The 25,918-nt window shown below is 41.3% G+C and overlaps 1 long non-coding RNA gene across 3 annotated transcripts in view; it reads left to right on the top strand.

The window, feature by feature from the left end:
* LOC139180413 (uncharacterized) overlaps positions 1–25,541 on the top strand; it is a 63,654-nt gene extending 38,113 nt beyond the window's left edge. Inside the window, exons 2-3 of one of the 3 annotated variants that reach the window (XR_011564667.1) lie at positions 1,134–1,255; positions 19,121–25,541. This is a non-coding gene — a long non-coding RNA (uncharacterized lncRNA). Of the gene's footprint in view, positions 1–1,133 lie in introns of all 3 variants that reach the window. The other 2 variants (XR_011564666.1, XR_011564665.1) reach the window with 2 other exon arrangements.
* Positions 25,542–25,918: the final 377 nt, after the last annotated feature.

The following is a 25,918-nucleotide window of genomic DNA, read 5'->3' as shown; positions in this document are numbered from 1 at the left end:
TGTATGTTGGAATAAACAAAATAGACAAAAATTCCTTCCCTCAAGGAGCTAACCCTCTAGGGGGGAAGAGTCCCAGTAAAGAACATAAATAACCAAAATGACAATATGTGAGATAGTGATTAAGGAATAAGAAGAAAAATAAAGCAAGGGAAGAAATAAGAGTGGTATGAGGGAGATATTGTAATTTTAAATAAAGTGGCCAGGGATCTTTGTGGGGGGTGTGTGTGTGTGTGCATGTGTGTGAAAAACAGGGAAAGCCAGTGAGCAATAACCACCTGTTTGTAGGGCTTTTCCTCTGGCTAATTGCTGAGTGTTCAGATAATGGAGAATGTAGGTGGTGTGACTTCCCCCCTCCCTCGCAGTTTCTAAATGTCTTTCTTTAGATTTTTTAAAGGGCAACGCTTTCTCCACTCCTTATATTAACCATTAAAAAAATGCCATGGGGAAACCTCAGTGCAAGTTTATTAGCCAAATTATTGGTATCTGACCCTTTCTAGCTGGGTGACTTGGGGAAGTCATTTAACCTCTCTGAGCCTCAAGTTCCTCATGTGCGAAAATGAGGGTTTTGGTGACAAGGAAGGAAATCAGATTAGATCTGAGACAGACCTTGTGCCCAGCACACAGTTGATGGTCAATATATGGTGGCTTCTTCCCTTCTCTGGACAGGGCTGCATAAAAGGCAGTTCTGGGACTTCCCTTGTGGTCCAGTGGCTAGACCAAGCTCCCATTCCAGGGAACCCAGGTTTGATTCCTTTTTGGGAAACTAGATCTCACATGCTGCAACTAAAGATCTGACATGCTGCAGTGAAAATCAAAGATATTACATGATGCAACCAAGGCCTGGCACAGCCAAATAAATAAAGAAAAATAAATATTTTAAAAAGGCATGTTTTTCTAAAAGTGCAGACTTCAGATCAACAGAACTGAGGACTTTGCTGAACAATCTATTAACAATAATAGCTGGCATTAACTGACAACTATGTACCAGGCAGAAATTTACATGTGTGTCTCGCTAAATCCTTGCAATTTAAGAGAGGCATTGGAGGCATAGACCCCCTTGCACAGGCAGTAGGTCACAGAAGCAAGGCTTGACTCCAAATCTGGCTGACATCAGCCTGTGCTTTCTTTACCAGGTGCTGTGCTCCTCCTCTCCCCTGCCCTGCCCCATGAGGAAGAGACAAGGATGGATGGAACCAGAGTGTAGGGAAGGATTTTCTCATAATTCAAAAGCCCATGAAGATCTCTAGACTACCAGGTAGGGACCGTTTATGACCCTGGAAAAACTATCACTAAATACCATTGATACAGTGGTTCTGAAAGTTGGGAGTTGGACTGATTGCCTCTGAATCTCCTTGGTAGTCTTTTTTTTTTAAAATACAAATGCCAGGACTTTATCACTTGAAATTCTAGTTAAGCAGGTCTGACGCAATGCCTTGAGTGTTTATATTTTTCAACACGGTCCCAGGTGTTTCTGATATGCAGGCAGATTTGGAAAACACCTCCCAAGGGCCCAAATTATTAATAATAATGCTCCCTGGGACTCCTCTTTTCCCTTTGCCTGGTTGCCACCACGATCATGAATGGATAACTCTTCCCAATGGTATTAAGCATGCTGGGGTATCTAATCCAGGCTTCATCTGAATATTTTATAAAAATATTAAGATGATATTCCCTTGAAACATTAAGAGAAGAGACTCCCTCCTGGTGAGCTCACTACTCAACATTCCTCGGCCATTGAAAGAACAGTCCATCAGCTGTTCTACTTTCTGGGCCACAACTTCTGTTAATACAAGCTCATTATGAGAGACCTTGTCAAACATTGCTGAAATCAAGATACACAGTGTCTGTGCTGCTCCTTTCACTAAACGCTCTAGAAGCACCAACCAAGCAAAGTGCATTTGGTTGGCATAACTATCAGTGAACCCATACAAGCTGCCATATCAGCAACTTCTTTTCCAAGGGCCCAAAAGGTTTTTTTTTTTTTTTTTTTTGAGAAACAAAAGAACCTACTCTTTTCTTTGTAAGTTTCCACAAATGTGAGCTGGAAAATGGTGCTCACATCAGTTAATTATAAAATCAATTTGAGCCCCAAATGGCATCATTTAGGTCTCAGTATTAACATTTCTATCAAGAAAAAGGGCTCAGGTTATTGGCATGTCTGGGACTTTGGAGAGAAGAAAGTACTGGAATAACTCTGACCCAGTGGTCTTAAAGTTGTACATTTACCACCTTTCTTTGATAATCAAGACAGGAGAAAGCTACCCAGTCGTTCATATTCAATATAGATCATTTAGTTAGTCTACACTGACACCTTTGGGTCTATACCCATCCTGTTACTTTCTTGATGACAGCGAATGGATCTGACAGCTCTCCTCCTTCATCACAGCAAACATGGAATCAAAGCTTCTAATTGGGAGGGAGTTTTCTTTTCTTAATTGGTTTATGTTTTTTATTTTCTTTTTTTGAAAGATTGATCTTTTCTTACTTTTGGGTAAGGGTGGCTGTCAGTTCCTTATGAGTCTTCAAATGCCCCAATAAGTACTTTGAAAGTGAGTTGTATTGCCTTAAGGATATGGCTTAATCAGCATTTCCTTATGTATCTGATCTGTATGTTACCTTTCATCTTGGTGCTAATGTTTCTTGACCTGAGTTAAGCCTCTTCTTTGGTTTATTTATCCTAAAGTGTCCTATTTATATTAAAAAAAACAACATGTTCAAAACTTAGAGTATTCTTTACTTTAGTAGTAGATTCACTATGTGATCCCTTAAGTAATGAACACAGCCAAGAAAATATATTAAATCAATACTCTCATTTTTGTAACTGTCCATATCTTATATGTCAGTATATACATGTAAAGATAGTCTTGTCATCATCCATTAGTTACTTTTCTTTCTAATAAATTAACAAACCCATATATTCTTTGACCTTATTTAATACTTTTTTGGGTTATTTTTTTCTGAGCGTTGCCTTTTAATTATTGGAGAGCATGTAAAAATGTTAAAGAGTAAAATCACAGTCATAATCTATTGAGGGCATTTACATCAGATACTAATCTTTAAATGCCATACATGCATTAAGTTATTAAAACTACATTTTAAATTATGACACTGCTGCTGCCAAGTCGCTTCAGTCGTGTCCAGCTCTGTGTGACACCATAGACAGCAGCCCACCAGGCTCCACCGTTCCTGGGATTCTCCAGGCAAGAACACTGGCATGGGTTGCCATTTCCTTTTCCAGTGCGTGAAAGTGAAGTCGCTCAGTCGTGTCTGACGCTTCGCAACCCCATGGTCTGCAGCCTACCAGGCTCCTCTGTCCATGGGATCCTCCAGGCAAGAGTACTGGAGTGGGAAATTATGACACTATTCTATACTTATTATCCTCTACTTTTAACCATTTTGCTTTTCTTTCTTAGCTGTCACCCCAAAGCTTATAGCTCAGAGAAAGTCCATTTTTTCCCTCCCTTGGAATAAAAAGAATTCCAATATATTAATACTTTTTTTACATCCTAAGTTAACTTGAATAGGCCTTCATGTAAATATTAGTCTTATATGTTAAGATTGAAAACTTTTATTAGGTCTTTGTTACTAGCCCTGGAGTGGGATTTAAAGATGACAGAGGATTACTAAATTCATGCATTTGTTCATTCTTATAACAAGAATTTATTGAGTATTTACTACAAGTAGGACACTTTGGTAGACATTAGGAATACAGAGATAACATGCTCCAGATTCTTATTCAACATTTATTACAACACATTATCTAAGTGCAGTCTTTACTTACACCACTGGGGAAATTTCTTGATGCATTTTAGAGGCAAGTTCCCTCTGCCCAATGCAGGTCCTTCTTCCCTGATCCTCCCTTATTCTTATTTGTGAACTATTCTTGAGGAGCACCTGAGTTTTTATTGACTTAGTTTGTGCTCTGTCATTCAGTCTGGATCCAACGCTTTTGGTGGCGCAGAATCCATTTAATCTCCCAGCCCTACTGCCAGAATACTCTGCTATGTGGAGTCCTTGCACTGCGTGCTCTTGAAGTACCCAGTATTTTAGAGACAGAGGGGATTTTACCTAAAGACAGAGATGGTTATCTGACTCAGTGCAGATGCTAATTAAACCATGATGCTGTCACCCAGGTCATGACCTTCTCTTGGATGGTCTTTCTTCCAAACTGGGGAGACAGTCCAGCCTTGTGATTTCTCTGAAAAACTTCAAAAATACTGTGTCTATACCTGTGATGGATTCATTTTGATATTTGGCAAAACTAATACAATTATGTAAAGTTTAAAAATAAAATAAAATTAAAAAAAAAAAAGAATAAAAATATAAAAAAAAAAAAATACTTTGTCTCTGCAGCTTCCTTCTACTTCACTCTTTGACCCAATGTTTGCAACTTAATTCATAGGGGCTAATTCTTGTAAAATAAAAATGCCCTACTTAGCCTCTGATCTAGATGTAGGTTGGATTTCCAGCAACCATGGAAGTAATTGGGAGGGAGAGTGGTGGATATAAAACCTCAGAGCAGCCAAAATAGCAGATGTCAAGGTCATGCACTGAAACCCATGCGATTTTTTTCTGTTTAATAAACTTCTAGGCCCCATGTTATTTTCTTATTGCTGCTGTAACAAATCACACAGAGTTTCATGGCTTATAACAACACAAATTTATTCTTATTCTTATAATTTGGGGGGTCAGAAGTTTGAAATGGGTCTCATTAGGCTAGAATCAAGCTGTCAGGAACACTGCATTCCTTTCTGGAGATTCTCAGGGAGAAGCCACTTGCTTGCCTTTTCTAGCATCTCACTTCTAGCTGCCTGAATTCCTTGGGTTGTGGCTCTCTTCCATCATCAAAGCCAGCAATGGCTGATCGAGTCTTTCTCTTATCAAATCATTCTGACACTGAGTCTCCTACCTCCATGTTTCACTTCCGAGTACCCCTGTGATTACACTGAGCCCAACCAGTAATTCAGAATAATCTCCACTTCTCCGGGTCAACTGATCAGAAATCATAATTTTCACTTGCTGTTTAGCACAGTATATTGAATATACTGTCTCTAGGAATTAGGACATGAACACCTTGTGTTGTCACTTCAGTCGTGTCCAACTCTTTGCAACCCTATGGGCTGTAGCCCAGCAGGCTCCTCTGCTCATTGAATTCTCCAGGCAAGAGTACTGTAGTGGGTTGAAGTGCCCTCTTCCAGGGGATATTCCCTGACCCAGGGATTGAACCTACTTCTGTTAAGTCTCCTACATTGGCAGGCAGGTTCTTTACCACTAGTGCCACCTGGGAAGCCCATGGACACCTTTGCGAGGACATTATTCTGCCTTCCACACCCAGGCTCAACTATACATATCTCTAGTTCATGGTAATACAATTACAGTTATTCTAAGTATGAGCTTTTAAAGTAGCGAACATTGTGACTGGTGGACAGTACACACAATTGCATCTACAATAGCGGAGGAAAGCTAAAAGCCTAATGTCAGAGAAGAGATCAAAATTGAAAATTAGCCACAGAATTAGCAAATCATAGAGTCTGAGGTCTCAGAGAATGGGGGAAAATTCTCTCTACCATTTCAGTGGTGCCTGGGAATATTTTGTCTTATGACACAAAACTTTAAACACTGTTTATAAATATAACCCTGCCTGAGTCATTAAGAAAATGTTTTATTCAGTTTTAAAAACAAGTGGCACACCATATTTTTTAAAAGAGGATTTTAAAAAATGAAGCCATAAGATATCCAGGAAAAATCTAGTGAGTATTCATCTGATTTCTGAACAAGAAGCATTTTCTAAGCATGAAAACAAAGAAATGAAAACAGAAAGGGAGTCATATTTTAATATAAATAGATACTAATATTTACATATTTAAAACAATGTCAAATTAAAAGATAAATAACAAGCTGTGAAAACTATTTGTCACAAATATGACATTCAGTAACCTTAACAGAGTTCATACAAATCAATGAGAAAAATATTAAGGCCACAGAGAAAAATGGGTATGTTATGTGTAGACAGTTCATAGAAGAATAAAATATTGGTGGTAAATTAGTATATATAAACATTCAAATTCGCTGGTAATAAAAAATGAAAACAGTATGGCAGTTTTAACTTATCAAATTAACACTTTTAAAAATTTTGTTATTATTGTTTTGTGTGTGTGTGACTACACTGGGTCTTTGCTGCGACATGTGGGCTTCTCTGGTTGTGGCTCACAGGCTCTAGAGCTTAGGAGCTGTGGCACTAGCTTATTTGCTCTGCAGCATGTGGGATCTTAGTTCCCTGATCAAACCCTGTCCCCTACATTGGGTGACAGATTCTCAACCATTGGACCAGCAGGGAAGTCCCAACACTGTTTTTTTCAAAAATGATAATATTTAATGTTGGTGAGGGTGTGGTAAAATATGACCCTCATATAGATAGTACAAATCATCTGGAAGGCAATTTGACAATATGTAACAAGGGCTTTATAGGTACTTATGTATTTTGACTTATTAGTTCTACTTTTAGGTATTTATTCAGAAGAAATAGAGACAACTATTTATGACAAAAGATGTTCATAGTTATTTATAATAAAACAGTTGATTTATCCCATGAAGGTAATGGTTAAATGAAGTATGATGCATTTATATGATAGACCCTTAAAGAGTCATTAAAACATATTTTCAAAGAATGTTTAGTGATATAGAAAATATTAAGTGAATTGTATCATTTATTCTATATTTAAGAAACACTTTCTATACAGAATAAGGTGAGAAAAATTACATCAAATGTTAAGTTATAGGTTTGTGAGTAACTTTTGCCTTATTTCTTCTTTTCCAAATGTTCAAGCTTTTAAAAATAGGCATATGTTTACTTTTATACTCAGAATTGTTTTGTTTTTCATAATAAAAAGTAGAGATGTACATACACTTTAGAAAGATTTTCAGATAAAATGATTTAATTGTTTAGGTGTCTGAGGCTTCAGTTATGTAGACAGTTCATCCACATGAAATTTTTTTCTCCCAAAATGGTGGATCAGACATTAGTATACTTTGGAAATGCTAGCTTACTTGAATAAAAGATAAAACTAGATTCATTTAACTTGGTTTAAGTGTTCGGCTTATGGCAGCATTTTTCCAAGTGTGTTTCAGGTAAATGGAGAACTTTAAGTTGTCTTGTGAGAAAAAAGCATTTGGAGTTCAACTACAATTAGAGAATACTGTATACTGTATTCCCTTCTTCAGTCAGTTCAGTTCAGTTGCTCAGTCGTGTCCGACTCTTTGCGAACCCATGAATCGCAGCACACCAGGCCTCCCTGTCCATCACCAACTCCTGGAGTTCACCCAAACTCATGTCCATCAAGTCAGTGATGCCATCCAGCCATCTCATCCTCTGTCGTCCCCTTCTCCTCCTGCCCCCAATCTCTCCCAGCATCGGGGTCTTTTCCAATGAGTTAACTCTTTGCATGAGGTGGCCAAAGTATTGGAGCTTCAGCTTTAGCATCAGTCCTTCCAATGAACACCCAGGATTGATCTCCTTTAGGATGGACTGGTTGGATCTCCTTGCAGTCCAAGGGACTCTCAAGAGTCTTCTCCAACACCACAGTTCAAAAGCATCAGTTCTTCGGCACTCAGCTTTCTTCACAGTCCAGCTCTCACATCCATACGTGACCACTGGAAAAACCGTAGCCTTGACTAGACGGACCTTTGTTGGCAAAGTAATATCTCTGCCTTTTAATATGCTATCTAGGTTGGTCATAATTTTCCTTCCAAGGAGTAAGCGTCTTTTAATTTCATGGCTGCAATCGCCATCTGCAGTGATTTTGGAGCCCCAAAAATAAAGTCTGACACTGTTTCCACTGTATCCCCATCTATTTGCCATGAAGAGATGGGACCAGATGCCATGATCTTAGTTTTCTGACTGTTGAGCTTTAAGTCAACTTTTTCCCTGCTTAGAGACTCACAATTCACATTAACATTTTCAAGGCTCTGAAAAGTCCAACAGTAATGAAACCTGCTTAGTTTTGTTTAAAGAGGGTTTCTCAGAGTAATACTCTTCAGAATTCTATTGAATAACACCTATTAACATCTCTGCACAAATCATGTTTCCTGTATGTGACAAACTGGAAAATCATGGGCTTAAGAAAAGCTCAACTGACTCATTTATTTCAGCTCACAACTTTGTAGACTCTGAAGCTAAGATGATGTGAGTCCAGTTTGGATGAAATTTTTAGGGACTATCAAGACAATTCTAGCTGGGTGGAGAGGCTCTGTGTGGTAGCTGTATCCTGTCAAAGACTTCAAGCTGTCTTTCAGGTTGCCAGATTCCTGTTCTAAATCCCATCATCAGCCCCAAGCCAGTGAGTTCCCAGAGTCTTTGACCTGCTGAAGGTTTTCCTTTCTAAGCACAGTGTGCCCAATGGGAATAGAACTTTCCTGGCAGTGATCTGAAGGGAGACTGAATGTCCAGCTTCCTGCTCCAGATTGTAGAATAGTGTGCAATCCCTTAGTCACACCTGTTACATCCCAGTGGGTGTGACGAGGGAGTCCATTGCTAGGAAGTAAATCTTGTTTTAAAAGACAAAGAATACACATGGACTCTCAGATTGTATTCTCTAAGAGTTCTGTTATATTCCTGGAGCCTCTGCCTCTTTTCTCTAGCTTCACCAGATTCTCTCCTAGAAAGAGGTGGAAATGGGGAAGAGGGAGAGGGAGACTGGTGTGAAACATATGCCATCCTACTTAGATTCACAGACCCCCATGATTCCAGAGTAGGCTGAGAGCTTCATGACTATCTCATCCAGTGGCTTGTGGATATCTGGGGTTTATTGGACAGAGTGGCCTTTAGGGGATCCTCTAGATCCATATTTACCACTTCAACCGCAGCAACTCTGCTTTTTTAATATATTGGAGATGCAGGTTAAAATTTTGTTTGAGAAAAGACACCTGCTGCTAAAAGCAACAACTGAAGACAGAGGGTCTAGTCCAGCTGCATGCATGAATCTCTGCAGCAAGCAGTCGTGCATCTTCTTCTCAGACCCTTCTAGTAACCAGGAGCTCATTACTATTCCATATTTGGTTGTCTGTTATGTGAAACAGAAATCTGCTTCCTGGAGCCATTTGTCCCAGTTCTGCTTTCTGGAGACAGATAGAAATAGTGTAAACCAGTTTCCAACTTAAAGCTTGCCCAGGGCAGGGGCTTGGTCAGTTTTGTTCTTTAGTGCATGCAGGGGGAGCTTAATAAGTAATTTTTGAATTAATGAATGGATGAGTACCTTCATGTATCTGCTGTAAGATCACCAAATGACGTGGGTCTTAAAAATGGATACAACCTAAGGGCTCACATGATGCCAGCTTCCTGTCCCTCCTCAGGCTGTCTTCTCTGTTGAAGAAGTCCCAGATAGAGTGCCAGTGTGCTAAGGATCACTGGAGAAGAGGCAAAGGCCTTTGGGATTTAACTACTTCTGCCTAGTGTTTCTGAAAAAAAGCTGAAACAGAACTATTGCATAAAAGTAAGGTTGATAACCATGAGGAAAGCTATCAGCCTCTTGTCAGGGAAGGAAGCATGAGGATCATGCTTCCATGCCCTCATCATCAGTAGTCACTGTAGGACTTGAGGGGCACTGGAAAGTCCCATCAGCTCCCGTGATAGGACCAGAAACTTCACCATTAGAGAGTCATTCCTTGGGGTAAAGTACTCATCCCCTCTAAATGTAAACACTGGTTGTACTGAATTGCCAACACTTCAGAGAGAATAAGCTGATTGGGTTGTTTTCTTTAAGGATTAAGACACCCTCAAGATACTGAATTCTGGGGAAGAACTCAGAGAGAGAAGAGGCAAAGGCAAGTGAGCTGGAGGGGGAAAATAAAGTACATTTGGTTTGACTTGATACATGCACAGGGCCCCCCACCCCCATAAGCTGCTTTGGTGTGGGGTGTTGGCCTGGTTCCATACAAATCTTTTGAAACTTCAGAAGAACCCTTCTCACACCCCACCCCACCATTGTGAGTCTCCCAGGTGAGTTAAAGTAATACCGATGGATGCTGAATGTGTTCAAATGACTATCAGGCCACTGGGGAAGGTATCCAAGCTTTCATTAGGTCATTCTCTCACCATAGAAGGGAAAAACCAATCCCTGACAAGCACAGGGCTGATTATTAGCCGTGTGATGAAGTGTTACTTCCTGAACAGGACATTCACAATTCTTAAGAAACTCTTTCTCAACCAGAGTGAGTGACAGTTTTAGAAAATGAAGGCCTTTGTTTTCTTCCTCTATGTGTGTCTCCCCACTTCCCTGAACTTCCCCCACTTCACACCCTCTACCCTAGAAGGAAGATTTGATTTGGGAATGTGTGTGCCCACCCTGTGGGGGGAGGCACTTAGAAAACTGCAGTTTACCTGCCCTGATAGAACTTGAATTACCCGTATAGACTTCTCTTCCATGGTCCTTGCAGCCAAATGTTGCTTTTTTTTTTTCCTTTCCAGATAATGCAAGTAATATCATTATCCATGTGGGGGTGTGTTTACTATTCTGAGATCACATTAACATTACTCATTTAACGATCAGCAATGTTTTGAAACCAACTGTCTCACCATATCCTAGAGTGGGAATTTTTTTCTCTACTGATGCTTTGATTGATAAAGACTGTTTATGACCATGACCTTTAAGATGCACAGTTTGTGGGGTGTGAGACTGGGGCGAAGGGAGGAGAAGGCCATCCAATCAGCAGGATCAGTGAATGCAGCGCACACCTCCTGGCAGGTTGGATACTTTCTGTATTGGTGGAGGGCTCAGGAAGCTGCTCGAAGCTGCTCAGACTGAGCAACTGAGACTGAAACTGACTGACGCTCTCAAAAGTGGCTTCTTGGATTTTCAATTCCGGTTGATATGAAGGATGATGAGGTGCTGTCTTCTCTTACGAATCAAACACGGAATCAGTGCCTGTTTTACGGCAGGCCCTGCGCACAGGAGTGAGAGTAAAGACTAATAAGATGTCATTCCTCACCCTGAACTTTTTTCAGTCTAGCAGAGAGACAGACATGTAAATAAGTGTGGTAGATACCTGACAGAGATATCCTGTGGCAGATCAGAGAAAGTAGTCAATTTCCTAAGGAGAGGGAAAGTTAGAGAAGGCTAAAGAGATAGCCCTTTGTTAATAAATAGACACTTATCTAGGTGAGAATGAGATGCAAAGACAAAAGAAAAAAATTCTTTTGCATTTAAAAAAATATATGGAAACGTATGGAACAGCGTGGTCTTTGGGAGAATTTCTAGAAGTTCTAAGTTCTAATATAAGTTGGAGAGAGGGAGGGAGAATAGTAGTAATAAAATATAGTAGTCAAATCAAAGAACCCCTGGTAGGCTCTGAAAATGGGTTTTTATTCCACCGTATAAGCAATGGGAAGTTGATCACTAGGCTTTAAGGAAGATAGGGACTTACCAGAGTTTCATTTTGGAAAGATCACTTGGGTGTTTGTGAGGAGAATGCGTCTGAAGATGGCAAGACAGGAGGCAGGAAAACTCATTGAGAGTCTGTAAAAAGAATTCAAGAAAAATGTGAGAATTGCAACTTAAGGTAGTGGGTGTGTGGATTAGAGGTTTTGAAAGATATAATTTCCAAAACTCGGTGGACATGTAGCAGGGAAGGAAGTGGAAGTTGAAGGAAAATGAGAAACTTGTGATGACGCCCAGAGTTCTAGTTTGAGTGACTACAGATGATGTGGCGAGCAGGGGGTGTGAGAGAGAATGAATTCAGGTATATGCGTGTTGGATTTGAGATGCCTGTGGGATATCCAAGTGGACATGCCCATCGTGCAGTCAGTTATGTGGGCTTGAGGCTCAAAAGACAGGTCGGAGATGACCAGAAAAATACGAAAGTCGTTTGCATGTTGGTGGTAGTTAAAATCATGGCAGGGGATAGCTATGTCCTGTGAGGACAGAAAACCAAGGATATTTCCTTCAACTCGTCAACCAAAAGTAGCGAGCAAAGAAGAAGGAGCCAGAAAGGGAAACTGAAGGAGAAGAAAGGGAAACTGTGGCAAGAATGGCAGGGAAGAGGGTTTCAAGATGAAATGGTGCCAAAATCTCTTTGGCTGAAGTTCCTAGGTGACTGCTGTCTAGCCTCTTTGAACAAAGGGGTTCAGCACACATTTATTAAGAATAGATTTGGTGCTAGGAACTACCCCAGCTGAGGACAAAGAGCTATAGCGATGGGCCCTAGGGAGCCTCCAGACCAGTAGGGACACAGATAAATAGATAATCCCTTTACAACATAGTAAATGTGTTGAAAGAGTCTAAACAGGGTGCTATGAGACCATGAGCTATGGGGCTTCTCAGGTGGTGCTAGTGGTAAAGAAGCAGCCTGCTAATACAGGAAACAATAAGAGATGCAAGATTGATCCCTGGGTCGAAAGATTCCCCTGGAGGAGGGCATGGCGGACAGAGGAGCCTGGTGGGCTACAGTCCATAGGGTCGCAGAGAGTTATACACGACTGAGGTGACTTAGTATGCACACACAAACAGGCTGCTGTGGACCATAGGAAGGACTCCCAGATCATCCTGGTTGACTGTGTCACATACTTCAGGAAGGCCAGTGAGGCCAAAACTCACCCACAGAATAAAGGCACCCATTGACCCTGAAGGAGAGCAGTGCCTGTGCTCCTGCAAGGGTGTGAAGTCAGGTTAGAGGAGGTGGGGAGAATATGAGTGTAAGGAAATGGATACTGTGCATGTTGACAAGGCATTCAGAAGGATTACCTGTGAAAGAAGAGAGCTTCAGCAAAATGTCAGTATTTAGGACTAGTAATTTTGATATGTACAAAAAAGATCCTCATGACCAAGATAAGTATGATGGTGTGATCACTCACCTAGAGCCAGACATCCTGGAATGTGAAGTCAAGTGGGCCTTAGGAAGCACCACTACGAACAAAGCTGGTGGAGGTGATGGAATTCCAGTTGAGCTATTTCAAATCCTGAAAGATGATGCTGTGAAAGTGCTGCACTCAATATGCCAGCAAATTTGGAAAACTCAGCAGTGGCCACAGGACTGAAAAAGGTCAGTTTTCATTCCAATCACAAAGAAAGGCATTGCCAAAGAATGCTCAAACTACTGCACAATTGCACTCATTTCACATGCTAGTAAAGTAATGCTCAAAATTCTCCAAGCCAGGCTTCAGCAATATGTGAACCATGAACTTCCTGATATTCAAGCTGGTTTTAGAAAAGGCAGAGGAACCAGTGATCAGATTGCCAACATCTGCTGGATCATAGAAAAAGCAAGGGAGTTCCAGAAAAACATCTATTTCTGCTTTATTGACTATGCCAAAGCCTTTGACTGTGTGGATCACAATCAGCTGTGGAAAATTCTGAAAGAGATGGGAATACCAGACCACCTGACCTGCCTCTTGAGAAATCTGTATGCAGGTCAGGAAGCAACAGTTAGAACTGGACATGGAACAACAGACTGATTCCAAATAGGAAAAGGAGTATGTCAAGGCTGTATACTGTCACCCTGCTTATTTAACGTCTATGCAGAGTACATCATGAGAAACGCTGGACTGGAAGAAGCACAAGCTGGAATCGAGATTGCCGGGAGAAATATCAACAACCTCAGATACACAGATGACACCACCTTTATGGCAGAAAGTGAAGAGGAACTAAAAAGCCTCTTGATGAAAGTGAAAGTGGAGAGTGAAAAAGTTGGCTTAAAGCTCAACATTCAGAAAACAAAGATCATGGCATCCGGTCCCACCACTTCATGGGAAATAGCTGGGGAAACAGTGAAAACAGTGTCAGACTTTATTTTTGGGGGCTCCAAAATCACTGCAGATGGTGACTGCAGCCATGAAATTAAAAGACGCTTACTCCTTGGAAAGAAAGTTATGACTAACCTAGATAGCATATTCAAAAGCAGAGACATTACTTTGCCGACAAAGGTCCGTCTAGTCAAGGCTATGGTTTTTCCAGTAGTCATGTATGGATGTGAGAGTTGGACTGTGAAAAAGATTGAGTGCCGAAGAATTGATGCTTTTGAACTGTGGTGTTGGAGAAGACTCTTGAGAGTCCCTTGGACAACAAGGAGATCCAACCAGTCCATTCTGAAGGAGATCAGCCCTGGGATTTCTTTGGAAGGAATGCTGCTAAAGCTGAAACTCCAGTACTTTGGCCACCTCAGGCAAAGAGTTGACTCATTGGAAAAGACTCTGATGCTGGGAGGGATTGGGGGCAGGAGGAGAAGGGGATGACAGAGGATAAGATGGCTGGATGGCCATCACTGACTCGATGGACATGAGTTTGAGTGAACTCTGGGAGTTGGAGATGGACAGGGAGGCCTGGCGTGCTGCAATTCATGGGTCGCAAAGAGTCAGACACAACTGAGCGACTGAAATGAAATGAATGAATGAATTTTGATATGACTACTGATTTTGTCTGGAAGTCATTTCACAAGCAATATGCTAGGGCAGCCTCATTATACAAGAAAGGTTGCAGACTCTTCAACTACGGAACACTTCCCACTACTTTCTAGGCTCTGGGTTGGGTACTTTGACATGATAGTCTTGGTTTTTCTTTTATCTCATTCTTTCCTTTCCTTTGAGTTTTTTGCTACCACCCACCCCCAACTTCTGATTCTCTCTCTACTCTACCTAGGCCTGCTTGCTCCTCAAGGATGTTTGAGTTCTTGGTACAATATTAGAAGTACAAGACTTTCTCAAAATATTTTAATAAGCAAGGCTAAAAATAATAAATAATAAATGTTAAACAGCAAAAAGTAATGGCATTAAATCCTTGTAAACTGTTAAAGAAGAATGTAGGCAAGAATGCTGTCCAAATGGAAGTGAGGTTGCAGTCCCAGCCATGTCAGGGGCGCAAGCACAGAGGCCCTGGGTGGTGAATATGAGTTTCAGGGGTTGTGGTACCCAGTATCCATCACACAGGGTTAGCCTGCTGCTGTGTTGTTTTTAACAGCATGTCCTAAACTGAGCCGCTTTTAATTCTATAATTGTAGAGTTGTAATCTTTACCTGTTTCAAAGAGCTGGGAGCCTCAGACAACTGAAAAATCAAAATGCAGATGTGACAACAGTATCAGAGACACACCTTCCTGAGTGCAGAGGTGGTGAAACAAAAAAAGCAATGGGTGGAACAAACTGTCAGGGTTTCCAACTTCTCTAATTTGGAAGGAGTCATTAGGTAAAGAAATAGCACACTCCCACTCACTCCAGCAGAAGCCAGAATGGCCCAGTGGGTAGATCAGGAGTAGAAATAGAAGTTGTAATGTCTCTGTGTTGAGTTTTCAGTAGGAAGACCCAGTGGGGTCCTAGACAATTTGTGAAGTAGGCCAAGCTTAGCCTATCCTGTCCCTTCTTCCATCATCCTTCTTCCCTCCTAGGCAGCAACTTTTATGTTAGAAGCTCAGAGTAGGTACCCGCCACTGGACTAACCACACTGAATATTTTCATTTGAATATTGCAGCTACCCTACAAGCTGAGTACTATTATCATCCTCATTTTGGATAAAGAAACTGAAGTTTGAAGGATTAAGTAACTTGATAGAGACACACTGCTAGGTGACTTAGTTGTATCTGACTCTTATGTCTGTGCTTTTAATAACTTAGCAATAAAGCTGCAGCTAGGATATAATCTTTGAATTTTGTCCTCAGTTGGCTATTATGTCCTTTTAAAGTGTTACTCCTCCCAAAGATTTTGGGAGTGGAAAAGCCTTCAAGAATCTCCAATATGACATGTCACTTCCTGCCTTGATATGTAATGTATTCATGAAAAACACGAAAATCAGATATAGATATCAAGCAAAAGACAGACACTATTTGGTTTAGTTAAGAGGTAAGAGGACTTCCAGAAATTTAAAAAGTAATTATAAATATGCTGACTAACTACTCTTTGTCTTTTGGACACTATATTTGATACTACGGTCCCAGAATTTTACCCATGCTCTTTAATTTGTTCTTTTTATTAGTAATTGAACATGCAATCAACATCTCTTCCGTTGAGCATCCAATCACAGCTGAAGACTGGCCACTTTTAGCACATCTAATTATTTCTATTTTTGTCTTAATTTTATTTAGTTAATGAGAACTCTTTGCATATTTTTACTAATATCAGCACTTTTCTTTTTCTGTTTCCCATTCGCTTTTATAAATTAATATTTGAATATTCAGACAATTACATGAATCTTCCATTTCCAAGATGGTGCTTTTATCAAAAGGGAAGAGTTGCTCAGCTCCATTGTGGGAAACTCATAGTGTTCTTTTGTCAAATAGTGAATGAACATATGAACTTAGCATGTGAGTAAATAATTTAGGGTAGGATTGTCCAAGGTATGTAAAGTGTGGTCAGTAAGACAGTTAGCATATGACAGTCAATATGACTGTAAATATTCATCAGTTTAGCAAACATTTAAGGGGTGCCTAGTATGTATGCTTGGCCATGTGCTAGGTTTTGGGAACTCTTAGAACGACCTGCCACTCTGTGATCTTTTGAATGGACCTGATTATTAGAATGATATTTGGGGTTAAGAGGAATGGTGCCAAATCTCTTTGGTCAAACTTCCCACGTGACTGCTGCCTAGCCTCTTTGAAGCAAAGGGGTTCCACACACATTTATTAAGAATGTATTAGGTGCTGGAAACTAGCCAAGCTGAGGACAAAGATACACTGATGAGCTTAAGGAGACTCCAGACCAGTAGGGACACAGATGAATAGATAATCCCATTACAATGCAGCAAATGTGTTGATGAAGTATAACAGGGTGCCATGGGACTGTAGAAAGGACTCCCAGATCATTCTGAGAATTTAGGGACGTCTTCCTGGAAGAGAGCTGAAGACCAGGTCAGAAGCAGCCAAATGTGGAAAAGGAAGAAGGATATTTTGGATAGTAGGATTAGCATGAGCAAAAATGCAGGCGTGCATTTGGGCCACTGTTCTGAATCTCTGTAAGACAGACAATGAGAGATGAGGTTGGAGAGCTGTAGAAGGATCAGGGCATCTAAATACTGGATTAAATGTCTCATATCACTGTATCGAGGACTGGACCTTGTACAAGTGGCTCCTCATTCATTATTTGTTACAGACATACTGGAGAAATTTGGTTTTTTCTTCAAAGATAACTAAAACCACCTTCCTACTCCAATGACTGGCCAAGTCTGAAACTCTTTGAGTGAGCCCTGAAAAAAAAAAAATGCAACCATAGGAAAATACTGACACCTGGAAGAGCAGTTAATCTCCGAGGATCGTAGTGCACAAACTAACTTTCTAACTAGGCTTTGAGAAATGAAAAGTTGATTTCTCCATAGCTATAAACCAAGGACCAAGATTCACCAGGGTCAACTTTAGACAGATTCATCCCACTGGAATGGGAGAAGTAGATTATAATAATCATGACATGATCTCCAGTGGTCTTTTACATGAGGAGAGAAGCCATCACAGCCCTTTTCGAAATATTAATGCTTGAGCTGTAGCTGGAACTGTGTAATGCCTTTGACCTCCCTCCTAGGACCACTCAGCAGACCATCTCTGGGTAGCATTCTTCACTTCACTATTCCTTACTCAGTGTTTGTGGTATTCCACAGCTTAGCTCCCCTTAACAGCTTCATGAGATATAATTCTCATATCAAACAATTTACCCAATTAATGAATGCTCTTCAGTGACTTTTAGCTTATTTACAGAGTTGTACATTCATCACCACAATCAATTTTAGAACATTTTAACCACTTGAAAAAAATAAATGCCTTACTCCTTAGCCATCACCCTCCAACCTCCCATATCCCTCAGCCCTAGGCACCACTACTTTCTGTCTCTATAGAAAAACAGTGTTAGTTGCTCAGTCATGTCTAACTCTTTGTGATCCCATGGACTGTAGCCCACCAGGCTTCTCTGTCCTTGGGATTCTCCAAGCAAGAATACTGGAGTGGTTTGCCATTTCCTTCTCCAGGGGATCTTCCTGACCTAGGGATTGAACTTGGGTCTCCTGCATTGCAGGCAGATTCTTTATTGTCTGACTCACCAGGGAAGCCCCTTCTGTCTCTATCAAAGTGATTGAAGTTGCTCAGTCCTGTCTGATTCTTTGCGATCCCATGGACTGTAGCCTATCAGGCTCCTCCATCCGTGGAATTTTCCAGGCAAGAGTACTGGAGTGGGTTGCCATTTCTGTCTCTATAGATTTGCCTATTCTAGACATTTTGTGCGGAGAAGGCCATGGCACCCCACTCCAGTTCTCTTGCCTGGAAAATCCCATGGACGGAGGAGCCTGGTAGGCTACAGTCCATGGGATCGCTCGGAGTTGGACATGACTGAGCGACTTCTCTTTCACTTTTCACTTTCATGCATTGGAGAAGGAAATGGCACCCCACTCCAGTGTTCTTGCCTGGAGAATCCCAGGGACGGCGGAGCCTGGTGGGCTGCCATCTCTGGGGTCGCACAGAGTCGGACACGACTGAAGCGACTTAGCAGCAGCAGCAGCAGCAGACATTTTGTATAAATGGAATTACACAGTATGTCATCCTTTGTGAATGGCTTCTTTTACTCCTTACCTTTTGCTTAAATGAACTGTCACATACTTATATGAGCTCAGTATCTTGTCCCTGGATACTAAATGGGTATTCCTCTTGGCTTCTTGCACCATGTTATACCAACCCTGGCCAGATCCTCTAGGCAGCTTGAGAACTACCTACTTAGCCTGCATCAGAGTACATGAACTAGACAAGCCAGGGCAAAGTTAGGATGTGGCAGGGGCATATAACAGGGAATTGGATGGATCCGCCTAGATGGCCCCATTTTCTCTTTCCCACTAGTTGATTTTATGCTGCTGTTACCCAAAGGCATGGACTGAAATTAGTGAGTGGGAAAGAATGTCTTCCACCTTGAAGATGACAGCAGTTTTTCTTTTCTTTCTCTCAGCTATTTATACTCCATTCTTTCACATAGTCTAAGTTCAGTGACTGGTTATAATCAGATGTACCTGACTGTTCTGGTAGCTGCATGGTCAGCTCAGGGAGCATCCTTGGTCTGTGACCAACACGTCCCCTTGACACATGAGAGAATAAAGAGAAAAGCTGGAAAAGGTGACCGCTCCCCACCTCCCTTTACTGCCCTCTTTTGTATGTGGAGTATTAAAAAAGCTTATATTACAGACTACAACAATTTACTGGATGCAGCGTACGTGTTGTTTCACTGAGTTCTCCTGGGGATCTTCATTTCAACTAGGCCCATGAATCCTGTCTACACATTTATCTGCAAAGACTGTGGGAAATGCTCTGTCATCACAAAGAGGAGGAAATCTTTCTTGAAGGTACGATGTCTACAGGTAGGATAAGAAGCAACTTTCTTTTGAAATTTAAAATGTTAGTCGCTCAGTCACGTCCGACTCTTTGCAACCCCATGATCTGTCCATGGAATTCTCCAGGCAAGAATACTGGAGTGGGTTGTCATTCCCTTCTTCAGGGGATCTTCCCGACCCAGGAATCGAACCCAGGTCTCCTGCATTGCAGGCAGATTCTTTACCACCTGAGCTTGAAATAACATTATTTCTTTTAAAGAAGGCATTGACTACACAGATTGTAGCTTGGCTGGTAATATGGAATACCTTAAAATCTTTCATCCTCCCTGGTTATTTCAGTTAGCCAGGAAATACAGCAGTGGCTAGACACGAGGGACCTTATGATGAGACTGTGAGTTTGGACACTCTCAGTGTTGGGCTTGTGCAAAGAGGAAACTAAGAGGAGGAACTATTCATCAGTACCCATCCTCACCCACGCGTCTATAATTACCAACAACGGTTGCAACGCAACCCATAAACACGATGAGTTGGCTAAAGCCCAGGGTGCTATTTATAGTCTCTATGGACCCACTAATAACCCTAACACCCTCCTTGAAACATAACCCAAATTAGGAGCAGGGGACAAAGGGGCAGTCTCAGTTGAGAGAAAAAGTAGCTACTCTTGTACCTCCAGTTTAACACTGTCCATGTATGAATGACCATCAAAAACATCCAGCCGTTCTGAGAGAGGTATATCTCAAAATAAACATTTTCCTGAGCAGGCCAGACAAGAGCACAGAGCCAAAGGATTTCCAACTCAGACTTGGAAATTATAGGGTGTAATTGGAAGGCGTGACGGGGGCACGTCATCGTTGTTTGGACGTTTGACCTAAACTGTGTTTGTTCAGGCACGACAGGAAGTGGTCGAAAAGAAGTATGACACAGTGGAAAAAGCAGGGGCTGGGAGTCAGTCAGACGGTCCACGTTTAGCTAGGTGTCCTTGAACAAATTTCTAGATCTCTCCAAACCTCAGTTTTCTCCTCTATAAAATGGGAGTACTAAAAATATCTACCTCATAGGGAGATGTTAGCACGTATGGCATATAGATCCCCCAAATGGGAGTTTTTTCATTGTTCCTAATGTACTATTATAAATCAGGATTTCTGAAGGATTTGTCCCATATAACTCACAATGGGTAATTCTCTCATGTTTCTGAGATGGCCATATTATTTTAAAAAAAAAACTTTAAAGAATTAAAGGATATTTTTAGAGATTCGTCTCCTACATAGCTCCTACAAAGCTATTTCAGAAAGTTGAAAATAATATTTGCTCTATATTCATATATTTGCAATATTCAAAGATAATATTTATTTATATAGCATAGTTGCAAATTCCATCTCTTTGCACACTTTAATAAGGAGCAGTCCATTTGATGAGATTAGCAAATGACATTATATATGTTTTAATGTTCAGGAAAACAAAGCATAGGAATTCTATATCTTGGTAAAATTTCATTAAATCTTACAGAGAATCAGAGAGCTCACTGCCACCAGTCTCCCTACCACCATTGCCACCTCACCAACAAAATATTGTCTCTAGCATCCCTGAGATGTTGGCACCTGTCTCCTGCTTGAGCCCTTCAAGACTCCGGGACCCAGAAACAATCTCTCCTGTTCTGGGGGCCACGGAAATGGTTCCGAATTTCTTCCTTCTGTTGAACCCAACTAGCTCTCTCTCGCAGTCTCATTTATTGGTTCAGTTTATCCCTTGGGAACAAAAAAGAACAAACTCTTTACTCTTTATGATGGCCTATCAAACTTCAGAAGCGCCAATGACACTCTATAACTTTCTGAGAGCTTTCCCTTATGCACCATACTAAAAGCTTGTATCTTTTTAATATAAAAAAATTACATGTTAGATGCTATTATCCTCATTTACAGATGAGCAAAATCAGGTAGGTCATTGAATGTTGAAGTAATCTTGCCCAGGGTCCCAGGGTGAATAATTGGCCATTGTCAGTGTCAGGATTTTAGCCATGCTTGTCTAATCCCAAAATCCAAGCACTTGGATTCCAAGCAGCTGCTGTTTGGTTATTTAAAGTCAGGAAGGCTCAGACAGGAAAAACAGGAATACTGCAAGAATTCACTAAAGCATGGATTCAAAGAGTGTGTCATTACCATGCCCAGCCGGTATGGTACTTTGGGGCAGAGCCAAGGACCACTAGGTATGAGGGGCACAGCCCAGAGGATGAATCCAGTGAGGGCTCAGTGAGAAAGGAACCCTAAAGGAAGGGGTTTTTCTACTTAGCATATGGTTATACGCACACATGGCCGGGCTCCACTGTTACTGTCAACATATACATGCTGGGAGCATCCATTTACAGACCATGGAGGGGTCAATTGCAATTCCTTCTGTGTTGTTTTTGTTCAGTTGCTCAGTCATGTCTGACTCTCTGCGACCCCATGGGCTGCAGCACGCCAGGCTTCCCTGTCCCTCACCAACTCCTGGAGTTTGCTCAAACTCATGTCCATTGAATCGGTGATGCCATCCAACCATCTTATCTTCTGTCATCCCCTTCTCCTGCCTTCAGTCTTTCTCAGCATCAAGACCTTTTCCAGTGAGTTAGTTCTTCGCATCAGGTGGCCAAAGTATTGGCCAATTCCTCCTTATCTGAACTTTTAAGTCTCAATTGCCAGTCCTCACCAGAAAGTTTAGCATACACATGATGTACAATACCCTACCTTAACAAATTGGACTCAGAACATTTTGTGGATTAAATCACACTTAAAATGAACTAGGATATCTTTGCCTTTAATAATATTTATTATAATATTACATGATACTGTAATAATAAACCATTGTTAATAATTTTATATACTATCCCCAAATTTATTTTTAAGAGCTAAATATGAATTTTGATTGTCAAATAACCTCACATTCACTTCACATAGATTTTAGTATCTTCTTCAAACATAGTAAAAATAATATACAATCAAAGAAGCACAGGAACTCCTGTGATATTTATATTCTGATATCTTTTTTGTGTTCATTCTCTTTCACATACGTTCTCACATCTGATGTGAATTAAGTAGTTCGAATTAATTCAGGTAGAGTGTTTTGCAGTTTATGAAGTTGTTTTCTATCACCACTTCTTGTTAGCAGAGAAAGAAAAATGAAGCTGAGAGAAGTAACTTAGCATCATTACCCAGCTGGTAAATGATGAAGTCAAGATTTTCATCCACATCATGTTAAATCTAACATATAATGCAACTTTTAAAGCTCAAACAACAGATGATATTTGAGCTCTGTTGAGGAAAATTGTAATCGACATTTAAAGATACTATGTCTCTTAGCAACCACGGAGCTTCATGGAGTTCATCCAGGATTCACACCCTGACCCAGGCCAGCTAGCAGTAAACGGTTGCCCTGCCAAGGTTCCCAGGGACCTTGTGCAACACAACACGTTTGCTGTTTCTGAGTAGATGTAGAGAGTCGAGATGACTAATGGGTACATCATCAACCAGATATGGACAAAAAATTCTTGCCTTTTTCTTGATATCGAGTTGACCAGTGTAGTCAAAGCACTAGAAAGGGCAAGAACAAGCCCAGTTCACAACCCCAGTGGGTGGGGTGGCATGAATTTCAGACCCTTTCTCTTAAAGCCTCTGACCCCCAAGCACCGTGTTATTCTAAACAATCCATTTTTTCTGTGCAACTAGGAGAACATTGCTTGCTCTTTCAGTAACAGAAGTTTGGACAACAAGGTGAGATTTTTGTTTTCCCCTCTCTCCTGATCTATTTTATATTTCTTTGTATACTTATTCATTTAACTTGATATAAACAAATTAAACATCATAAAGGCAATTTTTCTTAAAGAGAAAAACTGCAACTGATCTCTCCTAACTCATTCAACCGGTTTAATTTTGGGAGTTTTCAGCAGGTGAGAGTGTGTACACATGATGCTTCTGTGGATACAAAGTGGGCATCTGCCTTTGTGTTTTGCATAGTATTAGGATGAAAACAGCCCTCAGGCTTTAAGCACACTTTCTAATACCTTTGTATTGATCCTTAAAATGTAAAAATGATGTTGGACACCTGTAGCTTATGTTAATGAAGAAGTTAAAGCCACAAAGATAAGAACTCCAGAGAAAATAAAAGATCTCCCTGGGTGAGAGTATTCACTTAGCTAGGACAGTGGCCCTTCCTGTTCCATACTGACACATTATAGTCTTGTCATTTGCACTCGGCAAGAGCACACCCAGCAGGCAACCTGGGAGCCCTTTTTAGTGTCAGGCACAGTGATGGGCACAGGCACATGGAGAGTGTGTTTCTCTGTTCTTGGAAGGTTCAGACTCTGAACATGAGGACAGAAGTTGGAATCAGCTGCTTCAATTCAGTAGAGAATAGAGGACTGGAGAGAGGGCTGCTGCTGCTGCTAAGTCGCTTCAGTCGTGTCTGACTCTGTGCGACCCCAGAGACGGCAGCCCACTAGGCTCCTCTGTCCCTGGGATTCTCCTACAGGCAAGAATACTGGAGTGGGTTGCCATTTCCTTCTCCAGTGCATGAAAGTGAAAAGTGAAAGTGAAGCCGCTCAGTCGTGCCCGACTCTTAGTGACCCCATGGACTGCAGCCTACCAGGCTCCTCTGTCCATGGGATTTTCCAGGCAAGAGTACTGGAGAGAGAGGGCTAAGGGCCTTTAAAGAAAGCAGTAGTGACCCCAGAGACTCCAGGAAGTTTCCTCAGAGAAGGAGGCATTTAGGGGAGCTAGTATGAATATGAATGTGTTTGCTAATCTAGGAATATTTCCCTGAATAATGCCTCTCATCTTCTGTTTCTATGAGTCCCCACTTTTCTCACCACCCCCCGCCCCCCAATAACCCTTCCAAAGACTCCCATTTTCTGTTGTGGAAAGGTGGGTTTACTTTGAAGACTGGTGGACAATAGCCTAAACGTTGTTAAAGCCTGCCTAAAATGTTGTTTTTCCTAGCTTCTATTCTTTCTAGAGCCTATTCAGTTTTTGCTGTGGTGGTGGTCGTGGTTGTTTTTAAAAGCCTTCTCCTTCCAGTTTCTGTCTTCTATGAGCTGGATGCAAAGCAAATAAGATAAAATGCTTAAGAAATTCAAGTGGTGATGCTGTTCACCATAAGATGAATGTCAAACCATCACATGTTAGTGTATCATTGACTGTGCTCCCAAAGCTGTGAATTGATTGCCATTTCCCTTTGAAGACCTCCATCTCCAAAGATCAGAGAAGAGAAACTGAATATGCTTTTTCTCTGGTTTGGGCTTAGAGGGATTTACAGTCTGTGTTCTAGAGCTGTGACCACCCACTGGGACACATCTATCCTGAAAGCAACTAGATGTCCCTCATTCTCCTGCAGAATAGTGGAACATCCCCCAGATAATCAGAAAAGGCAGCAAAGCCTAGAGAGTTAAGTACAGAAATGTTTCATTGGCCTCTGCTATAGCCCCAGTCATTGTCAAGCTCATCTCCCACTGGATCCATTAACCCCCCTTGTCAACGTCTGTTTCAAGTTCCCTCATTCAGGTTATATCTCTTTTCTCAGTGGCTTTTCCCCCTACTAATACGCAGTTTTGGTTTTACATATCTAAAGGTTTCCTCTGCATAGACAACCAGGAGATGCACTTATGTTCAAGTGAGAGTGAGTCAAATGATGGCCTTGAAAATACTGCTAACAAACTCTGCCAAACCTCCCATCCCTCTCCCTCAAGACCCCTCAGCATGCCCCTTGAACTCTCAAGATCTTGAGTGATAAATCCTCAACTGGAAAGGGAGGATTATCTTGCTACAGTTGGCCTGGTCCCAACGACCTCCAAATAACTTACTGGTGCCAGCCTGCTTCCTCAGGACCTGCTCCTAACTATTTCTTCATCAAGCTTTGGATTGAATAAGACACAGACAAGATGTCTTCACTTGTGAGTTGCTGAGAGTTGCTGACTAGGACCCTGTCCTGAAGCTGTTCTCTGTTCCACCGGTGCAAACAATGTGTATCTGAGAAGGGGACATTGTTTCCGCCTCCATTGTTTTACAGTGTTTTGAATTCTTTAATTTTTTTAAATTAGAATACAGTTGATTTACAATGTTGCATTAGTTTCTCCTATACAGCAAAGTATATCAGTCATACATATCCCTATGTCAACTCTTTTAGATTCTTTTCCCATACAGGTCATTACAGAGTATTCAAAAGTGTTCCCTGTGCTACATAGTAGGTCTTTACTAGTTTATTTTATATATAGTAGTATGTGTATATCAATTCCAGTCTCCCAGTTTATCCCTCCCACCCACCCCAGCTTCCCCCGCTGGTAATCGTAAGTTTGTTTTCTACATCTGTGACTCTATTTCTGTTTTGTAAATAAGTTCATTAGTACCATTTTTTTGGAGAAGGCAATGGCACCCCACTCCAGTACTCTTGCCTGGAAAATCCCATGGACGGAGGAGCCTGGTGGGCTGCAGTCCATGGGGTCGCTGAGGGTCGGACACGACTGAGCGACTTCACTTTCACTTTGCACTTTCATGCATTGGAGGAGGAAATGGCAACCCACTCCAGCGTTCTTGCCTGGAGAATCCCAGGGGCGGGGGTGCCTGGTGGGCTGCCGTCTATGGGGTTGCACAGAGTCGGACATGATTAAAGTGACTTAGCAGCAGCAGTA

This window comes from Bos indicus, chromosome 28 (genome assembly GCF_029378745.1).
Source record: "Bos indicus isolate NIAB-ARS_2022 breed Sahiwal x Tharparkar chromosome 28, NIAB-ARS_B.indTharparkar_mat_pri_1.0, whole genome shotgun sequence".
Lineage (NCBI taxonomy): Eukaryota > Metazoa > Chordata > Mammalia > Artiodactyla > Bovidae > Bos > Bos indicus.
Note: the sequence above shows the minus strand (reverse complement) of the source record. Positions and strands in the feature narration are given on the sequence as shown.